Raw genomic sequence first — 13,874 nt, 5'->3', positions numbered from 1 at the left:
TTGAATATTTATTGACAGAGATATAAGTAAATAAATTTTAGTACAGCCACAATTTGGAATATTATCTAACCATTAAAAAGAAAGAATGAGTTGCATTGAGCACACTGACTTAAAGCGGTGGTTGTCGATATGGCCATACGTTAGAACCACCTGAGGCGGGTGGAGCAGTGGGGGAGGAGGGGGGTGGAGCTTGAATTTTGCTGCACAGGCCTCACCTGAGACAATTAACGCAGGCTTTTTACGGGTTGGACCTGTCAGTACTTTTAAAGCTCTTTGGCATTTCCAACATATAACCGAGATCACAAACTATTAACTTCAAGGTATGTCAACAATATATTTTTAAGTAAAATGGGTGCATTATGAATATAATATGAACCAGGAGGGGAGGGAGGGAGGGAGAGAAGGAGGAAGGGAGAGAAAAAGGAAAGAAGGAGCAAACAAAGGAACAGAGGGAGGAGGGAATCAAGGGATGTGTGTGTGTGCGCATAGGCTTAAACGTATACACACACACACACACATACACTTACATATTCATGAATTATGTGTGCGTGTATTTATTCTTAAAAGAATAGAAAATAGGTGTGGAAGAATACACAGTTATTTTAACATTAGTTACTTGTGGAAGTATCAAATTGAAAGGAATAGTAAGATTTTATTAATGTTTATATTATACTCTATAACTGTTTAGGTTTGTGTAATAAGCACGGATTACTTTGTTGAAAAAGCAAAGTGGTAAAAGCATGTGTCTGGGAAAAAAGGAAAGGAAATGAAAATGCTCACTTCATGGGATCATGAGCACATTTTTCCTTCTCCACGTCTAAGAGTTTATAATCTGGTTATGTGTCTTCTAAGGCAGTATTCTTAAAAGGGGAGGATCTTTCCCATAAACTCCTGGTCAGCAATGCCCTAGCAGCAGAGAACCAAGAGCTGTTCTGCTTTCCGCTAGGAAAAAGAGGAAAGAGGCTTGTCACAACAGCACATTCAACGAATTCAAATAACTGTGACCTTTGGCCTTCACCTCCCTAAACCTCAGTTTTCTGAGCTATAAAATAGGAACTAGGTGCATCTCTTATACATGATTAGATGTAGCAAATATACAGGTCTCCTGTTGAAAAGACTAAATGAGAAGCAAGGAGATGGGAAGAATCTCTAGCTTCATTAGGGGCTCTGTAGCACAGAAAATGGTCGTTAAAAATTGAAGCTCATAGGTACATTTTACTTTAGAAGAATCTAATGAGAGGCACTGAATCTTGGGATTGGCTGAAATTCGCAAAGCCAGGATAATTCCCTTGATGGCCTTAGTCTGTTTCCAGGGGCAACAGATGGTAGCTGCTACATTTTCAGACCAGAGGAATCTACACTGTGCTGGGAAAAAGAGGTTTTGCTCTGTTTTTTTTTTTTAAAGGTGGGATAATGGGGTCCCTGGATGGCTCAGTTGGTAGAGCTTGTGACTCCTGATCTCAGGGTTGTGAATTCAAGCCCCATGTTAGGTGTGGAGATTACTTAAAAATAAAATCTGGGGCGCCTAGGTGGGTCAGTCAGTTGAGCGTCCGACTTCGGCTTGAGTCATGATCTCACAGCCTATGGGTTCAAGTCCCACATCAGGCTCTGTGCTGACAGCTTAGAGCCTGGAGCCTGTTTCAGATTCTGTGTCTTCCTCTCTCTCTGACCCTTCCCTGTTCATGCTCTGTCTCTTTCTGTCTCAAAAATAAATAAAACGTAAAAAAAAAATTTTTTTAATAAATAAAATAAAATCTTTTTTAAAAATTAAGTAAATAAAAAGAGGTGGGTTGAGGTTTTAACTCTGAGATTAAGTCTCTTTAGAAAAATTACTTAGCCTCCCTGAGCTTCAATTTTCTCATTTGTGCAAACTCAAATTATGAACCTATTTCACAGAACTGTTACAAAAGCGTTACTACATATTGCCTGGCACTTAAAATGTATATATAAAAAGTCCATTCTTTTCACTGATACCTACCAATCTCTGTGAGAAAATATGCCAAAAAGACCAGAGAAAATGTAGGTCATGTGTTTACACAACCTAAAACAAAGACCACAAAAAAGTTGATGAAAGAAAGTGAGGAGTCACTGATCAATCAAACACTATTTAGTGAATGCCCCAGCAGGATCTGTACCCAAGGAACATTCTTCCCTCAGACCTTGTCATGGCTTTTTCTGTCTCATTTTAAGTTTGTTTGTTTATTTATTTTTTAGTAATCTCTACATCCAATGTGGGGCTTGAACTCACCACCTCCAGATCAAGAGTCACATGTTCCACTGACTAAGCCAGCCAGGCACCCTTATTATTCATTAATAAGGTCTTATCTCAAATATCACTCCCATGTGGAGGCTCTCCTGATGCTTATACCTAAAAGAACACTCTCTAATTACACAGTGTCCTAGTGCATCTCCTTTGTAGCACTTATAAATACCTGAAATCACCTAAATTATTTACATCTCTGTTTATCGTCTGCCTTTCCAAATATAAACCCCTTGAGGGCAAGGACTAGATCTGCCTTGTTTACTGCTACATACCCAAAACTTGTGCTCAACAATGAATGAGATCCCAAAACCCAACCCACACTATGTTGAGCCATGAGACTAAGACTTCTACGCTCCAAAACGACAGAGCCCCTCAAGAAATGCTAGGCAGTTTCTGACCTAAAGGGTCCATAAAAACAAAAACATATGTGATTAAAACTAATAAGTATATTAAAAATAATAGTCATAAGTAATAATAATTAACTTTGAAAAGAAAAAGTATACAGTGCCTACTGAAAGTAGGAAAGGAGATTTAGCACTCTCCTGATTTTTAAAGATTCCATTCTTTTCTCCTTCTGAAAAGAAGCAGAGGACCTCCTTCAACCTTCTCAATATGTCTTTCTCTACTCCTCTCAAGCCTTTCCCACTCCTTGCTCACCATCATGCTGGTCTATTGTGTCATATCTCTTTTCTTCTCTTTTTCCCATTCCCAAAAGGAAGAGGGAAGAAGTCTGGAGGGCTTAGGAAGCATAAGAAACAATGTGGAAAAGTGAGGCACATTGTAATGGCCCAATAAACCTAAAGGAAAGAAATGTACACACAGAGATGTTATGAGTGATACCTGTGCAGTGCTCATTTGCTATAAACCCACCAAATTTCACTCATTCCCTGAATAATCCAGTAAACTCACAGATGGACTGATCCATGAATAATTTGGCAGATGGGGACTTTCGAGTGTAGAAAAAAGGACTCACGGCTTGCAAACTAAAGATGTCAAGTAGAAAATACTGAATTCAAATTATTGAGGTCAAATGAAAATTAGTTTTTAAATGCATCTTTTATCGACTTAGTAGTGGGCTTTTTTAAAAAGAAAATTTCTTGAAAAAAAAGAGCTTTTTTATCTGTCAAATGTATCAAGATTTAAGGCTTGAGGTAAACTTTTATTTCTAATTCAAAGCTTTCATCATTTACTTTTTTTTTAAGTGGGCTCCATGCCCAATGTGGGGCTTGAACTCATGACCCTGACATCAAGAGCCACATGCTCCACCAACTGACCCATCCAGGTGTCCCCAGGGCTTTCATCGTTTAGTCTACTAATAGATCAAAAGACTAGTTTCTTAATAAATGGAGTGTTGAGAAATTAATCACAGAGATAAGGTGGGAGTAAAGTGCCCACATTCTGTGAACACCAAAGAAAATTAGAGAAGAATGTCTACTTCCTCTGACATGATAACAGGTCCTTTTAGGGGTACATGCAACCTTTAACAAGAAGTACAGTGGTGGGAATAATTGTTTTCAGGCATCCCTTCTATACAACCCCTGGACCCAAACCTCCACACAACCAGGAAGTTATGATGGTTGCACTTCTTTCTTACGCCAACACTGATTTATCACAGAGTCTTTCCTAGAATTACAGAGATTTGATGGGATATTAGAAAGAGAAGTGTGGAAACCCACAAAGAAACCTAAATGATACCTCTCTGACCTTATCTACTACCACCCTCACCTTCATTCACTCAGCTCCAATTACATGGACTCCTTGCGATTCCTCAAACGCTTGGAGCACATTCCCACCTGATAGCTTTTGCACTGGTTGCTTCCTCAGCTGGGAACCTCTTCCCCTAGATCCCGTAGTCAATTCTCCCATTCCCTTAGTGCCTTTCCTCAAATATCACCTTCTCACTAAGGCTTATGCTGATGACCCTACAGAAAACTGGAACTCACCCAGAATCCCCAGCATGCCTGATCCCATTTACCCTGATCTACTTTTTTATTTTTTGAAAGCATTGATCAACTTCTAACATACTATATGAATGATCTACTTTATTAGTCTATTGTTTCTTATTGTCCATCTCCTGCTCCTAGAATGTCAACTCCATGAGGGCAGGAACTTTTGTATGTTTTGTTCAATGAAGTATCCAAAGTATCTGGAAAATTACATAGGACATAGTATTAGTTCAATAAATACTTTTGAGTGATTATAACCTCTCCAATATTTTCACTTAGTCCTTTAGGAATTGATCATTAGAAATGAACTTACTGGGGTACACGGGTAACTTAGTTGGTTAAGCAGCCAACTCTTGATTTTAGCTCAGGTCATGATCTCACAGTTTATGAGTTCAAGCCCCATGTTGGGCTCTGTGTTCACTGTGTGGAGCCTACTCCAAATCTCCCTCATTCTGGCCCTCCCCCCACTCTGTCTTTCAAAAATAAATAAATATTAACAAAAACGTTTTTTTAAAAAAAAACGAATTTGCTAGCTCAAAGATTATGACTCAAAATAGTGTTGCCAAACTGCTTTCCGTAATGTTTGCGGGTTAAGTAATTCACTCATGGTCACTCGGTTAGCAGTTGGTTGAAATGGGATTTGAACCTTTCAAGACCTACACTCTAAACCACTGTGTCATGCTACGTAGAAGAGATTGAACCAATAAACATCAAGTGGTCTTTAAAGAACAAGAAGTTACAAATATGCACCCCTTGAAGGGAGGGAAATATCTCATTCATTTTTGTATCCACATAGCAAAGTACCTAGCACAAAAGAGGAACTCACTAAATACTTGTTGAATCAATTGACAAAAAAAATACTTTTAAAAAGCAACATTGCACATAATAAACATGAAAAGTCTCAAAATTTAGGGGGAAGTTGATCTGTGCATTAAAATCATTGCCCAGGTTTTTAAAGAAGTCAGTAGAAACCTTATCAACAAAGGGACAATTGAACTAAAAGGATCAGAATCCCCACTGGACATCAATAGTGTGTACATTAATGTGTATTGTGTACACTGGGATTCTTCATGAAAGACTAAAGGACATTGAAAATCTGTGCCTTTCTGCCCTTTGCTCTTTCCTCATACCTTTCACTCAAGGGCTGGGCAATGCCCACAGCAGCTTCACAAAGTAGATTGTAACAACTTGCCCCTTTTTGAAATCACTGCTCTGAAGAGCATAGTGATTTGCTGGGGATCCAACGTGATGAGCAGCAGAGTTGAATCCTTTACCTCCTAACTCCTTAATTTCGGCCTCGTCATCTCTGCCATTTCCTCAGAGACACCCCAAGTCTTTTCTCTCTGTTTCCATCTGACTGCTATTTCAGGACTGCAGGCTCAGACCTTGGCAAAGACATGCTTAGAGAAGGCTCCTTTCGCTGAGAGGAACCTGAGTTTTCATCCTACTAGACCATCACCATTTCAGCCTCAAATGGATTTGATCTTGAGCTACCAAAATCTTTTTTTTTAATGTTAATTTATTTTTCATAGAAAGAGCATGAGCAGGGAGGGGCAGAGAGAAAGAGGGAGACACAGAATCCAAAGCAGGCTCTAGGCTCTGCACTGTCAGCACAGAGCCCAATGCAGGGCTAAAACTCATGAACCGTGAGATCATGACCTGAACCGAACTTGGACACTTAACTGAGCCACCCAGGTGCCCCCGAGCTGCCAAAATCTTGCTTAGAGGGATCTTGTAGGAGGGAACTCCTTGGCTGTGTCAACTGAATGCCAGGGGCTTAAACCCTAAAGAAGAGACAAGGTAGAAGCTCTTGGAACACACTGAAGTATGACAGCTTTATTTCTCTAATAAAATGGAATATGGTTAAGTTTCAGAGATACTTTATGGCTCGCCCTACCTTCACATGGCAGATCAGAATTCTGTCCCAAATCTCCTACCCTTAGATTTTTCCACTACTCGGCAGTTGCCTCTAGAGAGCTGAGGTAGATTAACTCCTAAATCTCTTTCAGTACATTGTACTTAGTTTTTATTTTTAAGATTTTGTTCTTTGGAGTTTATCATAGTATTTATTTTTTTTAAGATTTGATTCTTCATAGTATATTATGATCTTATCTACTTGGTTGCCAACCAAAACAGGAAAGAAACCTCTGAGAAAAAAAGTTGCTCTGAGGTTTTTAAAGGTGGAGAACCAAATGGTGTTTTCTCTGCATACAGAGAAAGCACTCAACAGCGCTTCCCCCATAGGTTACAGGTTTACACAATCTGTACACAGAGTTACGTCCCAGTGAGTGGCACTGGATTGGGAAGCCGAAGGGGAGCAGAGCTCTCATGCTTCAGCTGTACTCTTCCATTTCTTCTCCAGGACAGCCCAAATCTAATATGTATGCTGACTTTCAGAGCACCAGAAAGATAGGCTTTCTCTGGTGGTAATGAGGACTCTGTTGCTTACACAAACAAGCAAAGACTGAATGACCATCTGCCAGTAGGAGAGATTCTTTCTTTGAAAGATTGTATCATATTCAACATTCATTCCACAAACATTTGTGAATGCCTAGCAGGCACTGTGCTAGGCAGAGGGAAGTGATAGTCTAAATCCCTCTCAATCCCAATGGCTTTTTGATGACTAGAAAGAAGGAACAGGTGCTGTGGCAAAATCTAAAAGGTGACAAGTCATAATCCTAGACATTTTGAAGAACCTTGGAGGGTGTATGTATTTGTGGCGTTGAGGGTGCCTTTGTAGAAAGCAACACAATGAAAAAGTATACTGAGTCCTGAGACTGAAGAGAGATTAAAATAATTGTCATAAATTAAGAGTCCTTCTACTAGATGTATAAATACCACACCAAGTAAAGAGGTGGTAAAACTCACCAATTCTCTCCAATTACACAGGGGTGATTTGGCTGGCTCTTATAATGTTCTTTCTTCCATTTCTTCCATAATCCCTTCTGAAATGAAACAGAAAGAAAACAAACTGATTTGGTCATTAGCAGCTGGTTATCTGTTTAAATAGTCTCACCCTTTTAATGTTGGTCTCTGGATTTTTTTTAATCTCTTTCCTTCTCTGTAAATTTTGCATTTGTCCTTTTCAATACTTCTTCCTTCTTCTAACCAAGTATGGTAGAACTAAGCCTACTTGACCTTGCCACTTTAATCAGTAACTACCATGGGCACCATTAGAACTATATTTGAACAGGTTCCAAAATCTGCCACTCAAAACCATTCCTTCATTCAACAAACAGTTTTATGGAAGGAAAGTACTTATTTTTTGTTAATATAAATAAATTGTATACTTTATGAGATAAAGCTAATATGAATTTAAAGCTTAAAATTTTTTATCAAGAAAATATAAGTGTTTTGATCATGGTACTCATGTCACAATGTACACATATATCAAATCATCACATTGTCACTTCAAGTGTATGTAATCTTTACTTGTCTGTCAATTACACCTCAATAAACCTGGGGGGCAGGGGAAAGAAAATAGAAAAGTTTCTGTGGAGTTGTGTCAAGTCAAAACCAGTTAGTCTTAGGTTCTATTGTTGTCCTGCTGAACTAACAAGCATTATTGAGTAAAGACCTATTTTGTGAAATAATATATCTAAAAATTTGAATTCTGGGGTGCCTGGCTGGCTCAGTCAGTAGAGTATGTGACTCTTGATGTCACGATCATGAATTCAAGCCCCGTGTTCCTCATGAAGCCTAAGAAAAAAGAAAGAAAGAAAGAAAGAAAGAAAGAAAGAAAGAAAGAAAGAAAGAAAGAAAGAAAGAAAGAAAGAAAATAAAGAAAAGAAAGAAAGAAAGAAAGAAAGAAAGAAAGAAAGAAAGAAAGAAAGAAAGAAAGAAAACTAATAATAATTTTAAAAATTAGAATTCTGCTCTTTTTTTTCACTCCTTTAACAAACTGATCTATCATAATCCTGGGTACATTTACACAGGTCACTTGACTTTATTTTCGTTATCTGGAACATAGGTACTAATTTGATCCCTTTAATTATTGCAATAGTTAATTTTATATGTCAACTTGGCTAAACCATGGTACCCACTGTATGATCAAATACAGGTCTAGATGTTATTGAGACGGTATATTTCAAATGTGGTTACCATTTAAATCAGTAGACTTTAAGTAGATTACCTTCCATAATTGGGTGTGCCTCATGCAATCAGTGGAAACCCTTTAAAGAAAAGACTGAAATCCCCAGAAAAAGGAATTCTGCTTCCAGACTCAAGACTGCAAGACTGACGCCTGCCATTTTCCAGCCTGCTGATCTGCCATGCACACTTCAGATTTGCCAGGTCCCACAATCTCATGAGCCAATTCCTTAAAATAAATCTCTGTCTCTGTCTCTCTCTCATTCTATCTCTCTCTCTCTCTCTCTCTCTATATATATATATATATACATACAATTTAGTTTGATGATAGATGATAGATTAATTGATCGATAGATAAATAGGTAGGTAGGTAGATAGATAGATAGATATCCTATTAGTTATGTTTTTCTGGACAACCCTGACTAATACAATGACCTCCCTTGCAATTGTCTTAAAGATGAGAATGTGGTTTAGGTTTAGGAAAGGTTACATATATAGGAAGACCATTATACCTTTATCACTCCCAGGAGATAAACTTCTCCTGAAGATCTTATTATATTCTCTCTCCCTCCCTCAACATCTATCTTACCTAAACAACAATAGTCATTATTACTTTACAAAGATGACACAGATAGAGGGTAGGAAAACTCAGGGTCATCAAACCAAATCAATCAACCCACTTACTTTATGAAACTCTGACTCTCTTTAAAAGACCAAAGCAATATTCCTCAACGTATAATCAGTAACATTCATTCATAGTCTTATCTTGCTTGTTTGAAATAGATTTTCCACCGACATTAAACACTTACCACCTACTCCAAAACCTCCTCATTATTCAGTTGTCCTCTTATACCCTGTTACAGAAGCCCAGGATGGAAAATCCTAGAGCACAAAATTTTACACAGGGTGGATTTCAGGCTTGAAAGCTTTGGGATTTTTATCTGTCAGACATAGGATTTTGAGGTGCTCATTGGATGACTATAATTGAACTTGACATCAATGAATACTCAGGGGAACTATTATAAGTTTTCCATTTCAATGAATTTCTTGTTATTAGTCTCATTCATTTAGCAGTTTAATAAGTGGACAATAAAACCACCAGCCTCCAAATGTTGAAGAGTGCCAAACTTTTGGCAATTAGTATGACATCAGTTTGTTTAGCCACCGTACTAATGATTGCAATACACATCAGAGATTCAAAGTCCACTGACAAATGAACCTCACCCATGAATACTAAATAAATTAGTATCAATCCATGGGCTCCCAATATGCCCAATATGCAGCCTGGAACTCACTTAGTTTCCAGAAATAACTGACTCAACACCTCCTCATTTGTCTTTTCTATTGCTTGAGTAAAAAAGTCAAAGCAAAAAAAAATACAATCTGCTCTGTACAGATTATCCACATAAGATAACCTCTTTATGTAAGGCAAAAATATCAAGATGTTTGGAACCAGCTAGTTTTTAAATCTCCTTAAAAGATTTTTGACTACCTAAAGGAAAAACAATAATGCATGGTGGAATTTATAATATGCAGAAATAAAATATACAAAAATAATAACAAAAAAGGCTGGGAGGAGGAAAATGGAAGCTTGGAAGATTCTTATGTTATACAGGCAGTGGTATAATATTATTTTATAATATACTGCTTTAAAGAGTATTCTCTAAATGCTAGAGAAACAGTAAAATAAAGTGGTATAGTTAATAATGTAATAGTAGAGATGAAATAAAATATTTTTAAAAACTGAGTTAATCCAGGGCACCCGGGTGGCTCAGTCAGTTAAGCATCCGACTTCGGCTCAGGGCATGATCTCGCTGTTCATGAGTTCGAGCCCCGTGTTGGGCTCTGTGCTGACGACTCAGAGCCTGGAGCCTGCTTCAGATTCTGTGTCCCCCTCTGTCTCCACCCCACTCCTGCTTGTTCTCTGTCTCTGTCTTTCAAAAATGAATAACCATTAATAAAAAATCTCACTTAATCTAAATGATAAAAAGAAAAAGAACATAAGAAAAATTAGGTTGGAAAACAAATAGCAAAACAGTAGATTTAAACCAAACCCCATCAATAATCACATTAAATGTAAACGGTCTACCTTATATCTAGAATATGTAAACAACCTTACAACTCAACAATAAAAAGACAAATAACCAACCTGAGAATGGGCAAAGGATTTAAACTGACATTTTCCCAAAGAAGATACACAAATGGCCAATAAGCCCATGAAAAAGTTTTCAACATTATTATCCTTCGGGGAAATGCAAATCAAAGCCACAACAAGATACCACTTCACATGCACTAGGATGACTATAGTCAAGAGACAGAAAATGACAAGTGTCACAAAGGATGTGGAGAAATTAGAACCCCCAGTAATAATTGGTAGGACTATAAAATGATGCGGGCATTTTGGAAAATAATTCGGCAGCTCTTCAAAATGTTAAAGACAGACCTATCATAACCCAGCAGATCCACTCCTACACCCAAGAGAACTGAAAACATATGTCCACACAAAAATTTGTACATATTCATTGCAGCATCATTCATGCTATCCAAAAAGTAGAAACAACTAACATGTCTATCAATTGACAGAAGGTTAAACAAAATGCGGTATGTTCATAAAATGGAATATTATTCAGTAATAAGAAAGGAATGAGGTACTGATAGGTGATACAACATGTATCCACCTTTTGCAGTGTAGGAGATGAAGAGACTATGAAGTTTGACGATGTTGAGGAGAAAAGAATACCGAGGCAACAAATGTCATGGGCCCTGGCAGAGTTCCATCATCGCAAAGTCAGTAAACACACAGCAGGCTCTAACCATTTACAGATGCTTCGCCATTACCAGAATCACCAGAACAGTGAGAGTAGGAAAAAGAACAAGGCCTGGGCTTCCAGGCCCAGAAGCAGCACCCCTACCTCAGGCCATGGGTGTCACCTTACTATATGTGTAGATTCCATGGGCCTTGACCGGACGATTCCAACGCTCTGGTGCAGGAAGTGATGGAGGATACCGACAACCGGGGTGCAGGACAGCAATGTGGACCAGTAAGACAGAATGTGAATCAGACCTATAGACCATAATTCTTCAGGGCCCCTCTTCACCAAACACAGCCTAATGAGGACAGCAACAAAAGGGAGATGAGAGCCAAGGTCAGCAGCCATATCGGGGTCGGTACCACAACTTCAGTTACCTCCTCAGATGCCAGAAAACCCTAAACCACAACATGGCAAAGAGACAAAAGCAGTTGATCCACCAGCTGGAAATTCATCTGTTCCTGAGGCTGAGCAAGGTAGCGCTGAGTAAAAGCCAGCTTAGGACCCCTGCCAAAATCTAGTTTACTCATCCAACCAAAAGAAATGAATATAAAATTCCAGTAAGAAGAAATTTATAAAATATTGGAGCTGATGCTGTAAGTGCTTGCTTTTTTGTCCATGGACCAGATAACTAGAACTATCTGCATTATCTGTGCAGCTTGGGGTTTTTAATATTTTTACCTAAAGCCCTTTACCCTATCTTTTGGGTAATGACAAACAAGTTTTTTTGTATTTGTTTTGTTTTTTTTAATGCCTGGTTTTTCTCAATACATCTTTAAAGGTTTTTAAATTGTGGGGTGCCTGGGTGGCTTAGTCAGTTAAGCATCTGACTTCGGCTTGGGTCATGATCTCACCGCTTGTGGGTTCGAGCCCCATGTTAGGCTCTGTGCTGACAGCTCAGAGCCTGGAGCCTGCTTCGGATTCTGTGTCTCCCTCTCTCTCTCTCTGCCCCTCCCCTGCTTGCACTCTGTCTCTCTCTCTTTCTCTCACAAAAAATAAACATTAAAAAAAATTTAAAGATTTTTAAATTGTTTCTTATCTGGCCAAGTTGAAATGACTAGGAATCTCACTTTGACTCTGTAACAAAAGTTTGTAACTTGATTTTTTAAGTTAATTGTAATATTGTGATTTATATTAAGAAATACATATTTGGTCTTCATCCCCTTTCCAAGCACAGAGCTCCAAAAATCCTAGGAATTTCCTAAGTGATGAGAACGATAAAGGTGTCTTTTTTATGTTACTAAGGTAACTTTGAAAGCACCGAAGGAGAGGGGAGCTGGTTGCCAGGAGAACCAACCTTGGTTTTTTTTGTTTGTTTGTTTCTTAAAGTTTATTTATTTATTTTTGAGAGAGAGAGAGAGAGAGAGACCATGAGCTGGGGAGGGACAGAGAGAGAAGGAGAGAAAGAATCCCAAGCAGACTCCATACCGTCAGTGCAGAGCCTGACTCCGGGCTCAATCCCATAAGATCGGGCCTTGAGCCAAAACTAGTCTGACACTTAACTGACTGAGCCACCCAGGCGCCCCAGGAAAACCGACTTTGTAATTAAAGATTTGGAACTTTCCGTACCACTCCCTGACCCCTGGGGAGTGGAGAGGGGCTGGAGGAGCAGGAGCAGGGAAGGGACAGAGAGAGAGGGAGACACAGAATCCAAAGCAAGCTCCAGGCTCTGAGCTGTCAGCACAGAGCCTAACACGGGGCTCGAACTCGTGAACCATGAGATCATGACCTGACCCAAAGTCAGACACTTACCCAACTGAGCCACTCAGTCACCCCTCAAGCTTGCCTTTTTTTTAAATGAGAGCTCACAAATGGAATTATCAGGTAAAAGAAATATGAACATATTAATGGCCTTGATTTGTAATGTCAGATTATTTTCCAACAGGATTATGTCCATCCAAATTCCATCTCACAAAAGTTCATTTTAGGCACCTGGGTGACTCAGTTGAGTGTCTGACTTCGATTCAGATCATGATCTCATGGTTCATGAGTTCAAGCCCCACATCATCAGGGAGCCCACTTCACATCCCGTGTCCCCCTCTTTCTCTCTGGCCCTCCCCCACTCATGCTTTCTCTCAAAAATAAAAGCATTTTTTTATAAAGTTCATTTTAGGGGCACCTGGATGGCTCAGTTGATTAAGTGTCTGACTTTGGCTCAGGTCATGATCTTACAGCTCATGAGTTCCAGCCCTGCATCAGGCTCTGTGCTGACAGCTCAGAGCCTGGAGCCTGCTTCCGATTCTGTTCTCCCACTCTCTGCCCCTCTCCCACTCATGCTCTGTCTCCCCCTCTCTCTTAAAAATAAGTAAACATTAAAAAGGTAATTGAAAGCAAAGAAAAAGTTCATTTTATTTATTTATTATATTTATTGGGGGTGGGGTAGAGAGTGCATGCATTCAAGTAGGGGAGGAGCAGAAGGAGAGGGAGAGAGAGAATCTCAAGCAGATTCCATGCCCAGCACAGAGCCCCATGTGGGGCTTGATATCATGACCATGAATCACGACCTGAGCCAAAATCAAGCATCAGATGCTTAAATGACTGAGTCACCCAGGTTCCCCTCAAAAGTTAATTTTAAAAATCACAATGAAAACTCACTTCTACCTCACCCAAAGACAATTCTGTTTAATCTTTGATTCCAAACAAATTGTATAATACATGGCTAACTATATCTTATATTAACTTGGAGCAGCCCTCACTTTTGATCTCCAAATAACCTACAATCTGAGCCTCAGAGCTCTGGTCAGCCTCATCGTGTGTGGGGACAAA

The sequence above is a fragment of the Prionailurus bengalensis genome, chromosome B3 (genome assembly GCF_016509475.1).
Source record: "Prionailurus bengalensis isolate Pbe53 chromosome B3, Fcat_Pben_1.1_paternal_pri, whole genome shotgun sequence".
In the NCBI taxonomy this organism is placed as follows: domain Eukaryota; kingdom Metazoa; phylum Chordata; class Mammalia; order Carnivora; family Felidae; genus Prionailurus; species Prionailurus bengalensis.
Note: the sequence above shows the minus strand (reverse complement) of the source record.